The sequence below is a fragment of the Adiantum capillus-veneris genome, chromosome 9, assembly GCF_014529385.1.
Source record: "Adiantum capillus-veneris isolate H3 chromosome 9, ASM1452938v2, whole genome shotgun sequence".
NCBI classification, from domain to species: Eukaryota; Viridiplantae; Streptophyta; class Polypodiopsida; order Polypodiales; family Pteridaceae; genus Adiantum; species Adiantum capillus-veneris.
The window spans coordinates 138,469,253-138,492,308 of NC_140939.1; the positions used below are offsets into that span (position 1 = coordinate 138,469,253).

The 23,056-nt window shown below is 42.4% G+C and overlaps 1 pseudogene; it reads left to right on the plus strand.

The window, feature by feature from the left end:
* The first annotated feature begins 13,644 nt into the window (after positions 1–13,644).
* On the plus strand, positions 13,645–15,286 carry LOC147451249 (uncharacterized; annotated as a pseudogene).
* The last annotated feature ends 7,770 nt before the right edge of the window (positions 15,287–23,056 follow it).

A 23,056-nucleotide genomic window follows, 5' to 3' on the forward strand; every position in this document is an offset into this window, starting at 1 on the left:
AGCTTATGTTTCCTAATGTTTCATCGAAAAAACTTACCGAGCAGCGAATATTCATGTACTCCCACAAGTACGTGGTGCCGAAGTCAAGCCAAAGCTATGGTAGGTTAGAAGCCGTGGAGAAACCCTCATTGCAGAGTGCAGAATGGCCAACTCCAGACCATTGGGCTTTGCTTTCTTTCAAGCGCAAGGTGCTGCAAGATTTACAAGGGTCCCTAAATTTTGGTAAGGCAACCAGATCAGTGGGTCTCAGTTGGAATTGTCCCATTCATTTGTTTGTGCATGCATTCCGCTCTCTACCGATTGTAGAAACACCAACAATGTTTGGTTGCAAAGAAGTTGACATAGATGCAATGGACACCATTCTAGGTGTCAATTGGGGCTATGTTGACGGTTTGCATGATGGTGACCGTTATAAGTGCAATGTGTCCCCCACACAGCTTTGCCTTCGGTATTTGAAAGCAAGCTGCACCTTGTATGCACGGTTTAGCTATGAGAGGTGGATGCACAAACGTGGCAAATGGGTACCCTTGCAGCTGACAGCCAAAGAGATTCAATCCTTTGAAATTCGTGTCCGCATGCCCAATAACGAGGTGGAGGTGGTTGCAGTGAATCCGCATTGGACTCTTGCCAATCTTCGGGAACACTTTGTCATAATGGGATTCGAGGATGTCGGTAATGCAAGTTTCAAACTAGAACAACGCAAGGTCTGCTTTGTGCTTCCTTAGCTACATTTTCTTATTTTCTGTGGGTTTTTGTATTTTGATTGCCCATTTTTGGTTGTATAGATTGGAAGGCGGATGGAGGCCACTATGCTTGTTTACAAAGATTGGGCTACAGATGAAATCATCTTGTCTAAGTGAATTGGCTTGTAACTTTAATCGTTTATATATTGGATATTTTATTAAAGATTTTGAAAAGTTTTAAGGTGTTGTACTTGAGTTTTAAGATGGTGTAAATTTATTTTTTGAATCCATATTTTTTATTTTTTCGAGATAGAATATGTGTATATAAGGAGGACCACCTCCTCATTTCACCATTTTCATCCCAGCATTGCAGAGAGACCTAGCATACCCAATCACGCAAAGAGAAGACATGGCTGCTACTAGTGCTTTAGATGCATGTTGGGCATGCAAATCGCCCTGAGCTTCAAGCATTTTTCACAACCCAACCCGATTTGGAAACCAACTTGACCCTCCACTCTCAATCTCTTGAGCACATTACTTCATACATTTCCACGTGCATGGGGAGATTCATTGTTGAGTTACCAAACCGACCAGGGCAATGGGTCCCTGAAGGCCTTCTCCACCACATCTACCAAGGGGACATGCCATTTCATCAGCGGCTTGCACGCTTTGCCACCATAGCACAACCCGCCGGACAATATGTGCGGCTTGAAGCTGATGATGTGCGAGCAATGCGTAAGGGAAGGATCGGAAACACTTTTTTCTCTGTTCAGGCCATAATGATCTTCCTCCTTCACGAGTGCCTAGCAGGCCCTGACGTAGTGCTACCTCACTTGCAGATCGGCGGGGTATTGGCTGATGTGAAGTACCCCAAGCCCGCGGCCATTGACTCATCCGCAGAGGAGAGGACGCTTGCCTTGACCTACCCTGTAGGGATTCAAGGACTCTTGGAGGCCTCTCCATCAGTCGGTTCATCCTCGGGACCGCCAGAAGGAACCACCACTCGGGATGCCATCCCTGAGGTAGAGATTACCCGCTTCTCCTCCATTGTGGTGGGTGGGGAGGAGTTTTTGTTTATGCACGATCTGGAGAAATCCTTTGAGCTTCGCATGGATGAGTGTTTCGCCATCCTCGATGCCCATGGAAAGTTTGAGCTTGATACCACCACCTCCCATGACGATGATCTCCTACTGCCCATGGGGACTACTTTGGCGGACACAGTGGCGATCGCACAAGCTGAGGTGGCAGTGGCCGAGCAGGCCAAGGTCTCTGAGGAGGAGTTTGTGGCCGTGCAAGCCATGTGTTTGGCTAAACGCGCAAGAGTGGATTCACCACCACCTGCTGCAACACCTGTTTTGCTTGATCCAAAGGGGAAGCCGATGAGGAGGATCATAGACAAGAGGTATAGATGCTCACTTACATTTGATTGTTACAAATGATTTTGTTAATGTTATATCATAATTATGTGCCATATCTCAGAAAACCTATGTTCTGCAGGATGTTCTAGAGGTTGACGCCTGGGCGCAACGGTCAGGGGGGAGGAGGACGCTGTTCGGACCTCAAGCGGCACTTGCTCACTACCTCGGCACACTTCCCACTGGTGTGGTGGTGTTTGTCCATGTCGACTACTCTCCCAATGATCGCTACAACATTTTTGCTCTCCGTTCACTCTCCAAGGCGTTGTGTTTAACAACACTTGCCCAAACGGCCAACCTTGTAGTGCTTGTAAAGAAAGATTTTGCAATATCCACTTTCGGTGTAAACTTTCGCGGGCGCCTTATTGCCCATGTCGGCATGAACCAAGTTGTAGGGGTTAATGACACCCAAGAAATCACAACCACTTTACTTAACAGGGAGCCACCCCAAAAGGCCAAGCGCCAGAAAATTGTAATTAGAAGATCCTAAAGCAAAATCCGGATATCATGTAAAGAATTGATTTCTTTAATGAAACTACTTTTTGCTGTCTATGACTCTCTTTCTTGCAAGGTTTTGAATTTCTTATATGTTGGGCTTCCATTGTGTATGAGAAGCACCATAATTTTTGCTATGACTACTAAAGGGTTTGGCAGGCATTAAAATTTAAAAATGTATACTTTGTTATTTCTAGGCTTCCAAAGTTATGTATGTGCCTAGCAAAGGGCTTGGAAGTGCCTAAACAATGCTCCCACAAGGGCGCGCATTAGGGCTTTCCATCAGCAGATGAAGTGTGCAAATGCGCGCCCTTGTGGCAAATGAATTTGGACACATCTAAGAGCATACCCAAGTACAAAACAGAGTTTCAAGGCATTAATACCCAGTTGCAAAAGAGAAACACATGGATACCCAGGTAACCTAAAGCCCATCTTTCCCCAGATACCTAAAGATGTATTAACAAACCACAAAACTGTGGCAATATCTAAACCCTTCTTGGAGAATAGGAGCATATCCAATTACAAAACAGAGTGAGAAGACAATAATACCCAGCTGCAAAAAAAGGAAGACATGGATACCCAGGTAACCTTAAGCCCATCTTGCCCCAGATACCTAAAGTTGTATTAAAAAACCACAAGAGTAAACTTGGTGGCAATATCTAAGCCCTTTCTGGAGTTTAGGACTGACATGGACTAAGGGGGGATGAATTCCACAAGCATCTATGCTAATTGAAGCATTGAATCAAACAAAACATACTTATTTCTTGTCAAAATTGTCTGGAAACCACTGGAGAGTGTCAGTAGAGCACTAGGAGAGGCTGCCACAAGGGCGCGCATTATGTCCATCCATAGGCCCATCCATAGGCCTCTGGAAGCCCCAAATGCGCGCCCTTGTGGCAGCCAACTTGGGGAATTCCAAGCCATTTTGAACACTTTGTAGATGTTTTTGCCATGCAATAGTGAGTCACATAGCATGGATACATTAGGAAGTGCATGCCCCACTTAGCCAAGGTGCTAAACGTAGGCAATTTTTCACAATAACAAGCTAATGGCTACATACATACAATAGAAGGCAGACAAAACTTGAACCACTGCTACATTGCATGGTGCAGAATTAAAACAATACATTGCGCACTGGGGTATAAATAAAAGACGCTTATATTCAAATTCTTCCCAATACAATGCACAGAGTGGGATATAGAATCAAAAGACGCTTGTATTCAAATTCTTCCCAATCTTGGAGTTTCGTAAATACAAAAAGGTTGATGCCTAATTACAAGCTACTCCTCATGGCGCAAACGGCGAGCAAGCTGCATATCCTTGGGCATAATGGTTACACGCTTTGCATGGATGGCACAGAGGTTAGAATCCTCGAATATGCCAGTTAAATATTGCTTTGCTGCCTCTTGGACTGCCTCTATGGCCACGGCGCCCATCCGAAACTGAGTGTTGTACAATTGCAAAACCTCCCTGCATAGCCTTGCAAAAGGGGCCCTCCGAATCCAGAGCTCGGTGCTCTTTTGATAGTGTCGAATCTCCGCAAAAGCATGGCTGCGCTTTCGTACCTTCTGAGGTCGACGTGGAGGTGCATTTTTGGCACGAGTCGGGGCAGCTTGCTTCCTCTTCTTGTAGACAATGCTCTTTTTCTTTTTTTTCTGCACAGGCACTTCCAACACCTCATAATCGGATTCCACCCACTCTCCATCTGATTCGTGCTCTTCACTATCGACCGGATGTGATGGTGTAGGTCCACTCCCTTTAGGAAGTGTCTTACCCCCAATAGACATGTGAGCCTGATAAGTTTGTATTTGGACGCCAACCCATGGGGCATCTTCATCCGTTTGTGTCTCTTCGGAGCCTTCTGACTGCTGCTTTTGGCTGTTTGTTTCTTTGCCCTGGTCGCTCTCATCCTCCCTGTTGCCATCAGAATCGTTGGAGTCCGATGAATAGACAACAAGACGATGATTCCGTCTCTCTTTTGCTGCTGTAGAGGACTGGCCATGCTGATTTGAAGCTCCAGCTTCTTCTGTGTGGACTTCACCTTGAGTTTGTGAAGTTCCAGCTTCTGTTGCTATACCTTTGAGTCGTTGGCCATCCGGCCCCTCTGGATATGCAATCCTAGCCATTTGTTTTGTTCGTGCCATGGTTGCACCTAGTAGGGAAGATGACAAAATGAGCCCCTTCAACCTTTAAATAGGTTTTTTTGAGATTTGGGCCCTTTCACACTATGCGGCCAATTGAGTGAAACTCAAATAAAGCAATTGAATTGAACAACTAAACCAGGATCATGCGGACGGCTGACGCGACGCCCAAACGCTGCCTTTTCGATATTTAATTGCACGCCAAGCTTCGTGGCCGAGGGACGCTCGCGAGCGTTTCCACTTCTCGGATGCTGCAGTACGGGAAGCGTTGCGTAACTGCTTTGCTAACATCGATTCTCTTGCTTTCTCAATAGTATGAGTTCTCCCAAAGGTGCGCCTAAAAAACCAATTAAACATCTCTTGGAGGTAGTTGGAGTGTGAACTACCACCACCATGCCGAGTATTCTTGAAGTAGACTCCTTTTGCTCGATAGTGGGACTTCTCCATGCCTTGTGTACTCCATATATCAAGCGAACCATAGCGGTCCATGAAGTATGCACCATGCGCATAGAGAATGTGCTAAAACAACCAAAAAGGAGATAAGCGAATAGAAAAGTTACATTTTCAAACATTGCATATGTATTAAGTCCGTTAAAACAAACCATGTAGTGTGTAATCTTGCTTTCAGACCATCCGTCCTTAGCGGCCTTTGTGAATTCATAAAGCACCTTCTTGAACTCCTCTCGCTGCTCAACGGTGGTGCTTGAAAGATTCATCAATTGCAGAACCTTCTGAAAGGATGACCATACTAGCTTGCGTTGGTTAGCAACCTCCACATTGGGATCTTTCCACAACTCCCACCGCTTCTCACTTGCTAGATTGACACTTGCCTTGGATACCTGCATTGGAGACTTTGACATCTTCTTGAAAAATCGACGTGCTTTGGCTCCATTCATGGAAACCTTCTGTGCCACCTCATATGTATTCTCCCTACAAGTCTCTGCTACAATGTTCACCCTTGATCGGTGACATCCAATCTCATTAAGGAGCGTCTCCACCCCCTGCAAGGAGTCTTTTGACCGTTGAAGGGGCTTCATTGTGAAAGCATAATCATTGTGATGCTTTAAGATCCTATCAAATATTCGCATAAACGCATGCAATGTGCAAAAGTGAACATTGTTGAGGGAGAAGGGAATTATGGGGTTCCACCCAGGATCTTTGCTATCCCTATTGGACACCTGCAGCATATCACATGAAAGAACCAAACTTTGACACTCCCTATTTATATGGTCATCATTATCATCATCTTGACCTTCCACTTGAGTTGCTCGACTTGTCTTGTGCCCTTTCGTACAGAATGGACAGGGAAGTAAAGAATTTACACCTTGTTTGCATCCAAGCATGCACTTTATGGTCTTTAGATCACCACCTAAATGCCATTCAACATCAAACTCCCCACGTCCTGGAACCATGAGCTTCTCACCGTTTATTTGAGCTTTAATGACCTCTGTGACCCATGGGATTCTACTAAAAATCCATGCAAGGACTTCATGTGTCTCTTTCGGAACTTCAATTGCACCAAGCCACCATATATCCTTCTCTGATTGCACACTAAAAGAGGGCTTTGTCCCTTCACTCGAACTGCAAGATTGCTTGGCATAAGCTAGGGCTTCATTCATAAGCGTGATGCTCATTCTCTCCAACTTTCTCCCTTTAACAATTACACACTCATCCAACTTTAGCACGAACACAAGCTTGCCTTCAAGAACTGCCAACAACATAAAGCCTCAGAATGCATGTTATGACACATCATAGAGCATGTAGGCAACTCTAAACTAACCTGCATCACTCAAATTGTAGAAAACAGCCATGGACTGCTGCAATCATATCAAGTCCACAAAGATATTGTTGAATTTGGTGTAAACAAACCCTTCGGTCCGCAACACACTGTTAGAAACATCACCGCTTCTCTTCCCGCGGCCCTTCCTTCCTTGTGATTTGCTACGGAGCGGCTGAAGAGGCATCGTGTCTTCAATATACAAGTAGTCCCCTAATCGGTGAACAACATCTTCATTTGACACCTTCTTGGCAATCTGCACTCTGTGAGGAAGTGGGAATAGGTTTTCCGTGACTCCTCGACTTCTTAATGCATCTATTAACACTTGATGTATTGCTTGATAGCCCTTGGTACTAATCCCAACAGCATCACAAATATCCTGAACATCTAGATCAGTGACAATATTAGATAGATCTCTAAGAACTCTCTTAGTGATTGCGTCTTTCAAGTGTTTTGCCTCTGGAGCATCAAGCATCCCAATAAAATCCTCTTTGTTGAAACAAGAATGAAGTAAAGTAGCCCTAGCTGACGCATTCTCGCCGCCGCACGTTTCTTGGACGAAGTTCCTATTGCCCAAAACAACAATGATGAGCCGTATTAAACTTAAACAACATGAGGGATAGAACATGTTACCTCATAGCTGTCACCCTTCATTTTCTTGCACCTCCACGTGGTGCAAGAGTCTGAATTTCAGACAACTCTCGTTTCCTCACCCTACCTCCCATGGCAGTACTCTTCATGTGTGAAAGAGTATCCTCAAGCTTTTTAATTATATTTTCCTTGGTTGTGATGGTGCTATTTGCCTCCTCAAGCGCACTAGTAGCTGTTTGCATCTGAGCTTGAAGATTGTGGAAACTCCCATTGAGCAACTGCCAATGACGCAAGTAGATCTCGGACCGCACAATCTCGTGTTTGTTGAGTCTCTTGCAGTAGCCCAACAAACCTTGCTCTCCATTTCCAACGTATTGCAACAGTGATGGAATGTTTGTAAAAGACGGATGAACATTGAGAGAAGGATCCTTTGGATACAAGCATCCGTTTGTCCAGAGATCCACATTCTTCTCCCCTTGAGCGCGGCGTTCGTTGGCTGAAGGTAATGTACCCAAGCATGTTTTCTTTGTCGGAACATACTCTTGAGGTAGGCATAGGAAAAGCCCTGGAGACCTACTGCGTGAAGAGCTTGTTGGGACATTGGTCACGTCGTCAAGAGGCATTGTAGGATGGAGAGATGGAGCTTGAAGGATGGAGAGATAGAGCTTGTAGGATGGAGAGATGGAGCTTGAAGGATGGAGAGATGGGTGCGTAGGTGCAGCAGCAGGTGCAGGTGCAAGGGGGATGGGTGTAGGAGAGAAGCTTAGATTAGGAGAGAGAGTTTTCAATTTTGGGGGGAATTTTCTAAAAGTTTGGAGGGAGTCAAAAAATGTTGAATTTTGAGTAATTTAACTTAAAAAACTTTTATTTATTATGTGTATATGTTGGGGGTACTTTTTAGGGGGGAATAGAGTTTTTTTGAAAGTTTTTGAAAAAAGTCATTTTTTTGACCTCTTTGACCCACGGATTTGCTAAGGTGGCATGGGAGAGTTAAGAGGCCACTTACAAGTTGGCCAAAAAGGTAGAGAGAGAAGACCCCCTACCCCCCTACTTTTCAAATGGTTTACCCCCCCCTTCCCTACTTTTTAAATGGTTACCCCCCCCCCCGCCCCCCCCTTCCCCCTACCTTTTTAGGGGTCAAAGGTGGAGGAGACCCTACCAAAATAGCCCCATTCAAAGCCTTTGTCCCCCTTAATCTTGGCAGGCTTCCTTTAAATTAGGGATTCTTACAAGGCCCATGGAGAGTCCATTTTTTTCCTAATGTTCTACGCAGGCCATTTTTGACTATGTGGTCTCAGCGGGTGCAGATCCGACTCTGCAAATTTGGGGTTTCGGCCTACGACTGCAGGTGCTGAGGATATCGGCACTCCTAGGGTGCTGATTCATGGTTGTCTACACATCGAAGGATGGCTCATAGTTCTTGGAGGCGTGTCACATACGACACGGGCGCATCTACACCTAGACTATAGGCGACATCCACTAGTTCATCAGGTAGCTTGTGTTTGCTTCTTGATATTCTAGATTTCATCCTGACATTGCAGGCACTTCCACATGGGATGTATTGTCAGAGATGATGTATGTATGTTGAGGGTTTGCTGGCTGTGAGTCACGCAGCAAACAACCGCCGCAGCGGTTACAGCATACAGTGGGAAATTTGTGGATGTATGACTTTGTGGGAAGTCTATGTATTGTCAGATTTACTGCAGCCTTTGTTAAGGGTCGAGTGAGGTTTTATTGAGTTGGGGGATTCTCGAATGTTGAGATCCTTTCGGTGATACAGGTCTTGGAGCGATCCCTCGAGCACCCTTAGATAGGTAGCTAGGATGTATTGACTGTGAGTTAGACAGTTGGGATTGCATCTTTGCTTTATTGCCGTTGAGGCATTGTCGCAGTCTATGCTTACAGGATTGTGATAGGACAGTGAGAGACAGTACAGGTGCAAGACAGGTTTACCCACAGCTTACAGTGTTAGAGAGACAATGGTTTTTTGAGTTGTTTTTGAGTACCCCAGAGCCATTTTACAAAGGAGACTCTGCCGAAATTTCTGCAGAATCTGAAGCTTTCGTGGTTCATTTGACAAGTTGATATTGGTTTAGAGGTCAGCTTACAGGGGAATTTTTGCCGAATTTTTCCCAGGAAAGTAAACTACTGTGAAGCGTAGCAATGGCTGGATCACAGGACACTGCTCTTTACAATATCAAGAAGCTGGATGGAACCAATTTTCCATTGTGGAAGAAGCAGATTTGGCATGTGTTGGTACAAAAGAAGCAGATAAAACCTATAAAGCTCAACGGGATAAAACCACAAGATATGGATGAAGATGAATGGAGCGAAATGGATGAATTGGCACTTTCTACCATTATGCTGACTTTGGCAGAAAGCGTTTACTTCAATGTAGCAGACGAGATGTCGGCTTATCAAGCATGGTTAAAGCTGAGTGATCTTTATGAGAAGCAGAGTGCAGCTTCACAGGTATACTGGCTTAAGAAGCTTGTTGACTTGAAGATGAAAGAAGGGACACCTATGTCCAATCATCTGAATGAATTCAACACCATCTACAGTCAGTTGTCAGCTCAAGGTGTCAAGTTTGATGAACCTGTTAGAGCTATGTTCCTGTTGATCACATTGCCGGAAAGTTGGGACACTTTTCACACAGCTTTGAGTAATTCTGAACCTCCAGATGGTTTGTCAGGGGAAGGACAAAGGCAAAGGAACAGCCTTAGTTGTCAGGGGAAGGACCAAAGAAAAGTACAAAGGTGGAAAGAGGAATCAGTCTCGTAGCAAGTCTCGCAGTGCTAAAGGCAAGAGTGACATAGAATGCTACCATTGTGGCAAGAAGGGTCACATGAAAAGAGACTGCAGAGAATGGAAAGTAGAAAAAGGCAAAGAGAAAGCCGAAGACCATGGTGAGAAGAACAAGTCCTCAGTGAAGATTCAAGAAATAAATGTGACAAACACTGTTGCAGAGGATGACAGTCTAGTGTCAGGAGACATCTACTTCTTGAAGAATACAATGGACTCAGCTCTTCTTACAGCATATGATGGACATGCACTGAGTGACTGGATTATAGACTCAGGGGCATCACTTCATGTGTCTCCAAACAAGGAGTGGTTTACCTCTTATATGACCACTAAAGATCATGTTCGGCTAGGCAATGGGCAGACATGTGAGATCTTAGGTGTTGGAGATGTTCAATTGAAGTTTCAGAATGGCTCTTCTTTCACGCTGAAGAATGTGAGACATGTTCCCGCAATTACAAAGAGCTTGATCAGCACACGTTTACTTGATGATGCTGGCTACGTCACCACTTTTGGACAGAACATGTGGAAGATATCCAAGGGTTCTATGATAGTAGCACATGGAGTAAAGTCTGGAGGACTTTACATGATTTATGTATCAAACGTCTCTAAAAATGTAATCAATGTAACCGAGCAGCCAAACATTTCTTTGTGGCATAGCCGGTTAGGACATATGTCCAAGAAGGGAATGGAAATCTTGTCTCGTTCTGGTTATTTGCCTGGCTTTTCATTTAATGATTTTGAATTCTGTGAACATTGTTTGTATGGTAAGCAAACATAGCAGCCACATAAGCATAGAAGTAGTAGAAGAGATACATAGTTGGCACTTGTTCATAGTGATTTGTGTGGACCTATGCCTAAACTATCTCTAGGGGGAGCTTCTTACTTTATGACATTTATAGATGATTACTCGAGGAAAGTATGGGTTTACTTTCTCAAGCACAAGGATGAAGCGTTTAGTGTTTTCAAAACGTTTGTGACACTTGTGGAGAATCAGAGTGGCAAGAAGCTTAAATGCTTACGCACTGACAATGGTGGAGAGTATTAGTCCCATTGTATGGTTCAATAGTTTGTGAAATCAAACTATTGTTAGATTAATCATTCTTAAACACACAAACACTTGTTTCTACCTGGCCTTTGATTTGGTTAGCACCATATAATGGGCCTAGACATGCTATAAACTTTTTTTGACTTGACCCACCTAATCCAAAGGGATGGGTTGGGGCCACGGCTCCTAATCTGGTCAAGCACATATATCATATAGTTCTATTTTCTTAAACTAGCAGATTCTCTTCGACTCTGACAAAGTATACTTAATCAGATGGCTGTTTTAGGAATGTGTTGAGTATATAATTTAGCCCTATTGGCACCACTTTTACCAAAATGGTAATCTCTTTCCATATGATAAATGCCTCTTTGGACACTTCATACCGATTATTTGGGTATCTTTGTCGCTAAATTGTTCATATTTGGTTGGGGTAGGGTTCTACACGGTGGGCCCTACCTCCTGCCATGTGGATCCTCTCCTAAGGGATGGGGGTGCCCGCCCCGCCCCCCCCCCCGCCACACACACACACACATTTAAACATGACAGTGTGTTTTTACCCTTAGTAGATGAGAGCTTTCTGTCTCATTCCATATTCTCCTCAGGGAAGGGGAAGGCCACACACGCACGAGTGCGTGCGCACACGCGCGCGCATGCACACACACACACACACACACACACACACACACACACACACACACACACACACACACATTCTCATGGAGACATTGAAACTTTGCTACTTTAAACTAGGGTGCTCCAAACAATACAATACCTTTACTAGCCCATAACCAACGGGAAAAAAACCTTATGTACAAAGCAGATAATAACAATGACACCATTTGGTAGATTGTAAGCCTCTAGTTATAGTTTGTCTTGAAATGAGACTCAAAATGTGTTATCATGAATTTATGTTTTAGCCTTGTGCTGGCTATGAACTGCTACTTCACACGGGCAACATACCCGTAGAAGAATATATTTCATGGTCTGATCAAGTTTGAACCTTAGACATTCTTAGTCAATATTTTTAGCACATTTTGTTTTCTCTCTCCTTTAATGAACTGTTGCTAGCCCACCCTCTCGCACATACACACTTATCTTGATACTAGAGAACGAATGAGTTGAGACTTGGATTTGTCGTCTTACTTTATAATTTGGAGGGCATATTGCTTGACCACTGACTGTGAATTGCATGTTGAGAATACAATTGATGTGTCATATCGAGTGTATCATACCCTTATGTACACAAAGCTCACATCAAGAGGATAGAAGGGTATGACAGGTGGGTCATCTGTCAACATAGAAGAAGGGAGTGTCGATCAAGAGGACGTGTGATCTAGCTAGGAACTTCAATGGGAACAACCCGGAAACCTCAAAGTCCTTACACTTGTCCAAGTGGTGCCATGGGAGTGTCGATCAAGAGGACGTGCGATCTAGCTAGGAACCTCAATGGGAACAACCCGGACACCTCAAAGTCCTTACACATGTCCAAGTGGTGCCATGGGAGGGATGGCTGCAAGTACTGGGACATCCAGCAGAGCCGCTACCCCTGGGACTCTACACGCAGCATTCACTCAATAGGGCATGCTCAAATTGCATCTAAAGTGGACACAAGCCTTCATGGCTTGTGGAATCCCATTTAATGTCATAAGAAATTGTTTAGTGGACCTAATATGGTTACTTCTCCCACTATACCAATTCCACAAACTCATGAGCCTGTACCTGGTTATGGAGCTACACCACCACAAGACGTGGTAAATACAAATCAAATTCCTTATTATACCCCAAATCCATACATGACAGCTCCAACATACATGCTGCAGATTGGTACACCACCACCACCAGCTCTCACAGAAGAGAGGGTAGTCCAATTGATGACAGTCACAATTGGAAAATTATAAGAAGAAATTCTAAGTGCTTTAAGATTTCAAACGAAAGAAGTATATGCTATAGCTCAAAAACCAGTAGGCCTGTCTATGAGTGCACCTCCAATGAGCTCCAATGTGTGGTGTGGGAAGTGTAACAGCTACGTCCATTTAGCAACTGAGTGTCCAGCTGCATCAAGGGTAGGGCCAGACCAAGTGCGTACACTGTTTTGTATCTTTTGTCTAAAAAATAATCATGTGGAAGACAATTGATTTGTAAAGCAAGCGTATGAACACTCTCAAGCAAGGGATATGCAAACTAATTAAACCTTTATGGATGGGAGCAATACAACCAATGAGATAGGTCCACCACCACCACCTTTTATGCAAATGGGACTACCTAAAACATATCAGCAGCAGTTACAACAAAAAAGGCAAGGGTTACCCACATAGGGGATACCACCTACACCAAGGTTGCAAGGACAAATGAGGAGAAATTCTCCATATAGACCTACATTTCGTCGGAATAATTTCCGATACACTACTCCAAATATGGGTCCATCTAGTCATGTGGTATGCTATAACTATCAACAGGAAGGGCATATAGCGCCTTATTGCCCCAATTCTCGTAAAAATCAAGACTATATACCGACGAGGGTCACTATGAAGATTCATGCCCAAAACTGGTAACTTTAGTGCGAAATGACAAAGGTAAAGAAAAGGTCGATGAGGGTCCTAGTACCTCTGCCAATTTAGTAGAGGTTGAACAATTGCTGGATGGATTCCCTCGTAAATGAAAAGCAAGGAAAGTGACCTTTTCTAAAGAACATGTGATGGTCAGGGTAGTTACTCGATCCCAAAAGATGGACCATGATAAAGGGTTTATTGTCCCGAATGTGAGTAAGAAGGGTGATGACTCCTTCATAAAAGAGTTTGTAGAATCTCCTAATGAAGTGTCTGAGGATCATTCTGCTGATGAATCACCGATTGATTTTAAGCTACAAGAAGAGAAAGAAATTACAAAAGGTATAGCACCTTTTTCGAAAAGGTTACAGACATCTATAGCTCACAGGAAGAGTGTACCAGATACCTTTAATTTATGGAAATCTATGAAGGATTGCAAAATATCATTGTACTTGACCACTTTAGTAGAGATATCTCCTCTTTGTAAGAAGCAATTATATCATAAGCTCGTACGTAGGAGAGGGAAGAGAAAAAGCTCTAAAATGATGGAGCCAGTCAAAGAAAAAGGAGTTCAAGTAGTAGATATGTTTATGGACCTAGAAGCACCTACTATTTCCTTGGAAATAGGAAGCCATAGTGTGACGGGAGTGCAATTAGATGGTGGAGCAGCAGTCAGTTTAATGACTGAGCAAACTGTTAGAAAAATAAGACGTAGCTAAATAGATTTTTGAGTAGATAACTTAATGGAGAGAGATAGATTTCACACACAAGAGATTATAGAGTAGAGAGAGAGAGAGAGAGTACACACGATATACGTGGTTCACCCAATGTGGGCTACGTCCACGGGAAAGCAGCCACTTAATGGCTTTAGCACTTCAAAAGAAGAAGTAGTTTACAAAGGGATTAAACCCTTGATAGAGCTCCCGCCTTGCTTCACTCTCACCACCTCACACTGACCTTGTTGCATCAACTTCACACTATGAAATGTGTGTAGAAATGGCCTCCTTTTATAGGCCAAAAGGTCTGCCGTCTCTTATGAGAGAGAGCCATGTGTAGCCGCCCTTGTGCGAATAAGTCCAAATCGGACCCTCTAATCCGCCCATGTGTGCCACCCTTGAGAAGACAAGTCCGCTTTTGAATTCGGTCACCGGCCATTGAATTCGGCCACCGGCCACCGGCCATTGACTTCCGACCACCGGCCACCGGCCATTGACTTCCGACCACCGGCCATCGGCCATTGAGTACCGGCCACCGGCCAACCGACCGGTTGTTTTACGACCACTTTCCGGCCGCCGTCCGGCCATAATATTCCGGCGAAAAAAAAGTCTCGCGGGCCTCCGCCCCCGAGGCCTCTAAACTTGCCCCTGATTCTTGTCCATGAAAATTTTGGTTTCCGGTGAGTGATTTTCCTTCACGCACGATGGCTTCTCCTCATAATGGGGGCCTTACAAATGTGCGCTTTTACCACAGAAAATTACAGGGGTAAATCAGGCTCCATACTTAACACAAACTATGAGAGAGTTGGGATTGAAACAAGTGGAACCTACGAACATCATTCTACGCTTGGCCGATCAACACCGTGTAAAACCTTTAGGGATTTTACAAGGGGTGAAGACTATAGTGGCAGGACTTGAGTTTCAAGTGGGTTACTTGATAGTTCGACCACATTCTTACAGGGCCTCTTTCCCAATATTATTAGGAAGACCTTAACTTGTACAAGCCAGATGTGTGCAAAGTTGGCATAAAGGAGTGATCACTATTGGTCCTCGCAATGATAGAGTAGAACTGTGAGTTGTCTCTAAGGAGTTTTTGAGGGAATATAAAAAGCCGATGGTGTCAGAAACAAAAGAGAACAGAGATTATAGTGGTGATAAATCAGAGGATGAAGAAGCAGTTAAACAACCCTTCTCATTAAATACGGATAAATATTCTTGATTTTTGCACAATGGTTACCATATGCAGATAGAGGATGATTCCACTGGGACAATCTCCACATTGGAGGGTGTTGGTAATAATGCTTGACACTTAGGAATGGGTGAATACAAAGTTCATAACTATTTGGGTTATGATTCTGATAAGGACATTGCACAATGGCTGTCCACCTCAGATGAGTGTTTGGAAAACTATTTTAATATAACCCTGGAGGATGACTTAGAGGATATGGATAAGCTTGGAGGAAAATCCAGTGCACTAGTAGAAGTAAAGGCTATTTGGGATTAGTTATTAAAGGAGCGTGATTTAGCAGACAAAGCTATGGCTCAAGTGCTATAAAAAATGTCCCAATTAGAAAAAGAAAATGGGCACGCTATTTTAGAGGCTAAGCATAGCAAAGAATTATTGAAGCAATGGGAAGATTATTATAAACAGGAAGATATGGAAGAACAGTTGGAGGAATATGGTATCACTGACGTTTCTGAATTCTAGACTAAGGGCTCTTTAATGACTAAAGAAACACTTGATACCTATATGGTAAATATTGATGACTTGTCAACAAAGAATTATAAAACTGCGATTGTACCCTATTGTGGGACACAATCTATGGGTGTTGTGAGTGATATGGAGATTAGAAATGAAGAGTCTAAATTTCTTATAAATAGACATGACCTACTCAAAATGTTGTCTATAAGGAGGACAAACATCCTCTAATTAGGGCTATGCCACGTACACAATCTTCTCTTGTGTTATCAAAAGATAATTTAATTGTTTAGTGGGAAGTGTCAGAAAGAAAATTCTTGACATTGGGAAGTCATTCAAAAGGAGAAGTGGTGGAACATTTCAAAGAAGTACTTACAAAGTATCAACATGCTTTTTCATGGTCGTATAAAGACCTACGAGGAGTCAAGCCTGAGTTATGTCAACACTATATTGACTTAGAACTTGGAGTTCGACCTATTTGTCAATGTTAGCATCGCACCAATCCTATTTATGCTGAATTGGTTAAAGCAGAAATAATGGAATCTTGGATTTGGGATTTATTTATGCTGTTGCTTACAGTGATTGGGTTTCCCCAATCGTGGTAGTACCCAAGGAAAATAAGAAAATCCATATTTGTGTAGATTATAAAAAACTTAATGGGAAAACTAAGAAAGATCATTTTGCTTCGCCCTTTACCGATCAAGTTTTAGATTGTGTTGCTGGATATGCCCTTTATTCCTTTATGGATGGATTTAGTGGCTATAATCAAATTCATATACATGAAGATGATCAATCAAAAACTACTTTTACTACTGAATGGGGAACATTTGCTTATCGACTTATGCCATTTGGGCTATGTAATGCCCCTGCCACATTCCAACGTTTTATGATTGCAGCTTACCAGGATTTCCTACAAAAGTGGATGGAAATTTTCTTAGATGATTTTCTAGTGCAAGGAACTCGAGAGGATATGCCTGAAAAGTTGGCTTTAGTGTTTGAACATAGCATTGAAATGGGCATTTCTTTAAACCCTGAGAAGTGTGTCTTTGGGGTAACCAAAGGAATACTACTAGGTCATGTTGTCTCTCGGGATGGCATTACAGTCGATGAGAGTTAGTAAAATAAAATATTTGCCAGTACCTCAGAATCTTCATCAACCGCGAGGATTTCATGCATATTACTATAGAAGATTCATTTTGAACTTTGCTTCAATTGTGGGACATCTGACATTTGCTTAAAAAGGATATATATTATATGTGGATTGAAAAATATACCGGTTAGTAAAAGCGCCAATTCTAGTGAGTCTTGATTGGACAAAAGAATTTCATATCCATGCTGATGCATCTCATACAGCAGTTGGGGTTGTGCTGTGTCTGGCTAATGATAAGAAAGTTGACCATCCAATCTATTATGCTAGTAGGGTCCTAAGTTACCATGAGCATAACTACACCACGACTAAAAAAGAATGCCTATCTATGGTTTTTTCTGTTGATAAATTTTGGCATTATCTATTGGGAAATCATTTTGTATTCTATGTGGATCATGCCGCATTGAAATACTTGTTAAATAAACCAGATATTTTTGGAAGAGTGATTTGATGGATTCTACAAGAGTTTGACTTTGAGGTTGTTATACGACGAGGCAAGTCACATGTGTTAGCTAATCATCTTTCTAGATTACTTACCGATGATGTAGAGAATGGAGTTGATGATGAGTTACCCGATGCTAACTTGTCTCTGATTGAAAGTGAGTTACCTTGGTATGGAGACATAGCTAATTTTCTTAGCACATCTGAATATCCTCATAAAGCAACTAAGCATGAAAAGAAGAAGCTACTTCTTCAAGCTCGTCACTATTCATTGATGGGGTTTTTCTTATATCGTTATTTTCCTCATGAACAATTCTATAGATGATGCTTAAGAGAGGACGAAGTTTATCAAGTTTTAAAGGCATTACATGATGAGCCTTGTGGAGGCCATTTTGCAGGGGAATTAACTGCAAGAAAAGTATTGATGACAGGATATTGGTGGATGACTATTTACAAATACTCCTTCACATTGTAAAAGGTGTGATAAATGTCAGAGAGTTGGTTGACCTACATTGCAATATGCAATGTCCTTAACACCAATATTAGCATTGAAGCCATTTGAAAAATGGGGAATAGATTTTGTAGGACCCATAGGTCCTCCATCCTGATATCGTTCTAATCGATATATTTTGATCTGTACAAACTATGTTACCAAGTGGGTTGAAGCTAAACCTCTGAAGACCGATAGAGCCTTAAATGTGGCTAAGTTCCTCTATGAGGATATCATTACATGATTTGGTTGTCCACTAGAGTTGGTTAGCAATCAAGGATCTCATTTCCTTAATAACACTATTAGGGAATTGATCGAGTTATATTAAATTAAACATCAAAAGTCTACACCTTAACGTGCAAATGGGCAAGTGGAAGTTACCAATAGAATTTTGGGTAAAATTTCAACAAAAACGGTAGCTGATAATCGCCATGATTGGGATGAACGATTACCTGAAGCATTATGGGCTTATCGCACCACTTTTAAGGTGACAACCCAAAATACACCCTTCACTTTAGTTTATGTGCTGAAGCCATATTTCCAATCGAAAAGGAGATTCCAACCTGAAGGGTTGCTTTATCTCCAAGACTTGGTGAAGAGGAATCTTTAAAAGATAGGCTATTTACCTTGGCCAAACTTGACGAGATGCGCTTGCTAGCCTTACAAAGTCTTGAGGCTATGAAAAGGGGATGTAAAGCTTGGCATGATCGCCATATCAAAGTTCAGAAATTTCAAAGAGACGATAAGGTTTTAATTTATGGTAGTCATTACTACTATAAATCTTCTGGAAAACTACAAATACGATGGTTAGGTCCTTTTATAAGTACTTCGGACCTTCACTAATGGGTCCTTGTTAGTTCAGGACATTGACGAAGCTTTAGATCCTTTCAAAGTCAATGGTCTGAGAGTGAAACATTATTTCACTTAGTTCTCAAAAAAAAAAAACATAAGGGTAAAACCATAAAAAAATTAAAGTAAAAAGAGAGAAAAAAGATAGTTGTAGTAGCAATTTGTTTATTTCTTTCTTGTTTTGGAATAAGTGATAACACCTGCTATTTTATGGCAAGGATTATTGCCTCGTTCATCATCACATTTTTTCGTTTCCATCCATGTTTGATGAGTCATGGACACCTCTCTAGACTACTTGTTTGCTGTGTTTAGACCTTTCATTCATGGGTTAGGCATAGAGACCGTTGTCTGCATGATAGATGATATACATGAGGTTGAATGGCTATTATGATGGTGGGCCATGGGTTTTGATTTAGAGGTGCATCACTGGGATTATTTACGGTTTTTGATTACACTTTTTGGGTATTTTCGTGCGAATGACCCTATAGCATTTATGGAGATGTTCCCTATCTTAGATGAGGATATCATGGTTGACCCCATAGTGTTCAGTTCTCACACTTAGCTTTATTAGTTGGGCACCCTTCGCCTTTTAGATGACCTCAAACGGACCCCGAACAGGCCAAAAACTGACCTCGCAGTGCATAGTTGTCACCTTTTTGCATCATCCGCACACCTGGCACTCATTTCTTTTCAATAATGCATCTCGCAACCACTTGAAGTGGCCCCAAAAAGTGGTCCTAATGATGACCTTTCTGCATACCTCTCACAAGAAAACACCCACGTTGTGTCCATATTCATCCACGTGCAAATATTGATCCCGTTCGGCCTCCTGACGCCACTAGATGCCATCTGACGCACTTGCTTACCTCATGTCGTCGGCCCGTGGATAGCTTCCTCAAGAAGTTTTACGCACTAACAACTCCTCTTTATTATAGAAAAAACACAGTGGTACTGGTAATAGTGAAAATCGATGCACTATGTACACCCTGTCCTACCTGTACACATGTGGGCCCCACGTAACCACCTAGCTCTGAAAAATGGGCGATTCTTTATTTGATGCACCATGCATGTGTATGTACATATGAAAAATCCCTTTCTCCAAAAAACTCCTGACAACGTCAAATTGCTGTATCTAAAATTTCAATTCAAGAATGAGCCTAAAGCCAAAGTCTATAAGACTGAAATGGATCGCTACTGTGTTAAGTTGGAAAACAAGACAATCAAATTCAAGGACCTTGTAGATGTGGACTATAACGGAGACAGATACTTTGACCAGGAGGGAATGATGTACCTAGTTGTTCACAATCCCTTTATTGTGGACAAATAAGGATTGACTGGCACCAAGGACATTTCTACATCAATTTCCCATTTTAGATGAATCTAGAAAATGATGAAATTTGGTGGGGATTTGGGAAACACAATGGTTCTTAGGCATAAATCATCACGAGTCAATGAACAAGTCAAGGGAAGTGCTCAAAATTGGATCCAAAAAACAGATATGGTCAAGATGGGACAAACATGACCATAAACTGGAAAATTGAGTAAACACAGGAAAAACATGTCCAAACTTGAAAAAATTTCATCAGTGTGCTAGGAAGACCTATAGGAACATGTTTGCAAAAGAGTGCTCCAATACCCTTTCCAACATGGATTGCGATCTATGTACCTTTTTGTCCAAACACAGAAAAAACCACATCATTTGATCAAATACCCTTCCCAACATGGATCGCAATCCATGTACCTTTTTTTCCAAACACAAAAAAAACCACATCATTTGATTCTAAACACCATACCAATTCTAGCCATGAAGTATCAATTCATTTGGATTCCAAAATCCCAACCAAAAGGTCCAAATTCTCTAAGTCTGAAGAAAATTGCCAAGAATTGGCCTAAGTTCTAAACCAGAGATCTAAATCTCAAAAATTTTGGACCAAGGCATCACCTTGATGAGCCCTACCAGATGGTATCATTAGATCTTCAAAATGTTTCCCAACATGGATGACAAAATCCATGTACCTCAGAGCCAGATTTCATATGTGATCTCATGCTTTTGTGACTATAGTAATCTTAGATGCACTAGTGAAATTTGGTCAAATTTGGAGTAGTTTTGACAAAGTTATGCTCATTTTTCATTTTATGGTCAAAGTTTACATTGTTTCAGCTTCCCAAGGCCTTTTTTGGTCATTGCCTACACCCAACTTCAACTTTAATTTGGTCTCAGGATGCCCTGCAGGCAAGCACAAAAAGAGTGGGAAGCTCCTTATGAGATCACTGATATCTCCTCAAACAAGAAAGCTCACATCATGGAACAAGAACTGGAAACAATACCCGCAAACATTTTCATTGGAAAATTTCAAACAGCAAATGGAGTGATAGTAAAGGCCACCCTATTTCCAAAAGGACTGTGGACGTTACACAAAAGATCCAAAGTGCTAAAAGGGGCCAGATGTCTACACTGTGGATAGCTTCTTAAGACTACTGCCATGGGGAACAAATTTCCAAAGAGCCCCTGAACTTATTAGCCCCTGAACTTATTAACTCATTGCAAAAATAATCAACGAAGCTCTTCACCTGTGGCACAAAACACACAATCTATTGCGCAAAACCAAAGCAATAGATAATGACAGGCATTTTTGAAGCAGCGGGGACACAAACTGACCTATCAGGATCTGATATACTCTGAGATAGAGCTACCACTACGGTTGATATCGCAACATTTTAAGGTGCAAAAGCCACCGTGCTACATGGGGGGTGGATGCATGAATAGGTGGCCCGGTTTTAACCGGTTGAAAGTTGCTTTTGGAGGCTTAAAATTTAGGGGCTATGAAACTGGTCTTATGGGCAAGAATTGTTTGAATTAAATATCGTGTGGAGGATACAAAATCTTAAAAATCGTGTGGAGGATTCAAAAACACGTGTGGAGCCCACGTCAGACGAATGTTCAGTCGAATGTTTTCATGACTGTACTTCTCCATATCTCTGTGCCTTTCTCCTTCTGCGCCTTTCTCAGCTCACTCTACAACCCCCTGTGTAGGCTTCTTATCCTTCTCTCTGGATAGCAACCTAAGAAAGAGCCCAAGGAATGCAGCCCGATAGGTCTCCCCCACAAAGACCCGACATTCTCCCACAAAGGTATGCCACCTCTCTCTGTCTCTCTCTGTGTTGTGTATAGTGGACCTGTATGTGTAGTGGAGTATTGAGGTGTGGATACATTGAGTAATGAATATGGATTTATTCCTTTGAGAGACAGAAGTTACAGCCTCCTCCCAAAATCAGCCGCTTTGTTCATCCCAAGGATGTGGAGGTGTCATTAAAGGCATTCTACACGACAAAGGAGGATTTTCAGAGGGAATATGGGTTAAGTCTTGAGGGGAAAGATGTTAGCAAGTTGACAGATGCGAATGTGCCCATATCCGATTGCATGAAAGTTTTAACGTGTCTTCCAGTGAAGGAGAAAAAAGTGCCGATAAAAACAGCAAGGCCGGATCACTACAAGGCACTCTACCAGCTCTACAAGCAGGTGTACCAATCCAAACCACCAAACTATCTGCTGGGAGTCAAATTTGCACGCAGATATGTTTATTTTGTATGCACAGGTCCGGTAAAGTGGGCTGAGTTTGCATCTGAGGTGGTGAAGAATGTGACCAATGGAGGTCACTTAGATAGGAAAAGAGAACAATGGAAGTTAGAGACTTCCCAAGTATCCACAGGAACCCCAAGTGGTTCTGCCATCTTCTTAGTAAATACCCCATCCGGAAGTACACCAGCCAGGAGTGGGATTTTTGCGACTACTCAGTCTGCGTTTAGTGTGGAAGTATCCACTTCCTTGCAAGAACTACTTGTTGAGGTTAGAAAATCTCATGACAATGTACCAGTCGAGTGTCAGAAGGCTAAGGATTCTGTGGTCAAATTTGTTGCTGATGTGCACCATTGCGAGGGTGCCCTTGACACCATCCGAATGCACTTCCTTGACGATGCCAATGTACCAACAGGATTGCTTTACAGCCTCCAAGAAAAATTTGACCAAGCAAAATCCACCCTACAGCAGGCATAGGTATGGTTTTAATTCCATCTGATTGTAGTATAATACCTGCAAAGTACCATATGGTATGATTATAATAACCATACTGTACTGAAACTCTAATAGTGAAAATGGTATTATAAGTGTTACAATACCGGTATTATGGCTCTATCATACCAGGATAGGTAGAATGTGGTA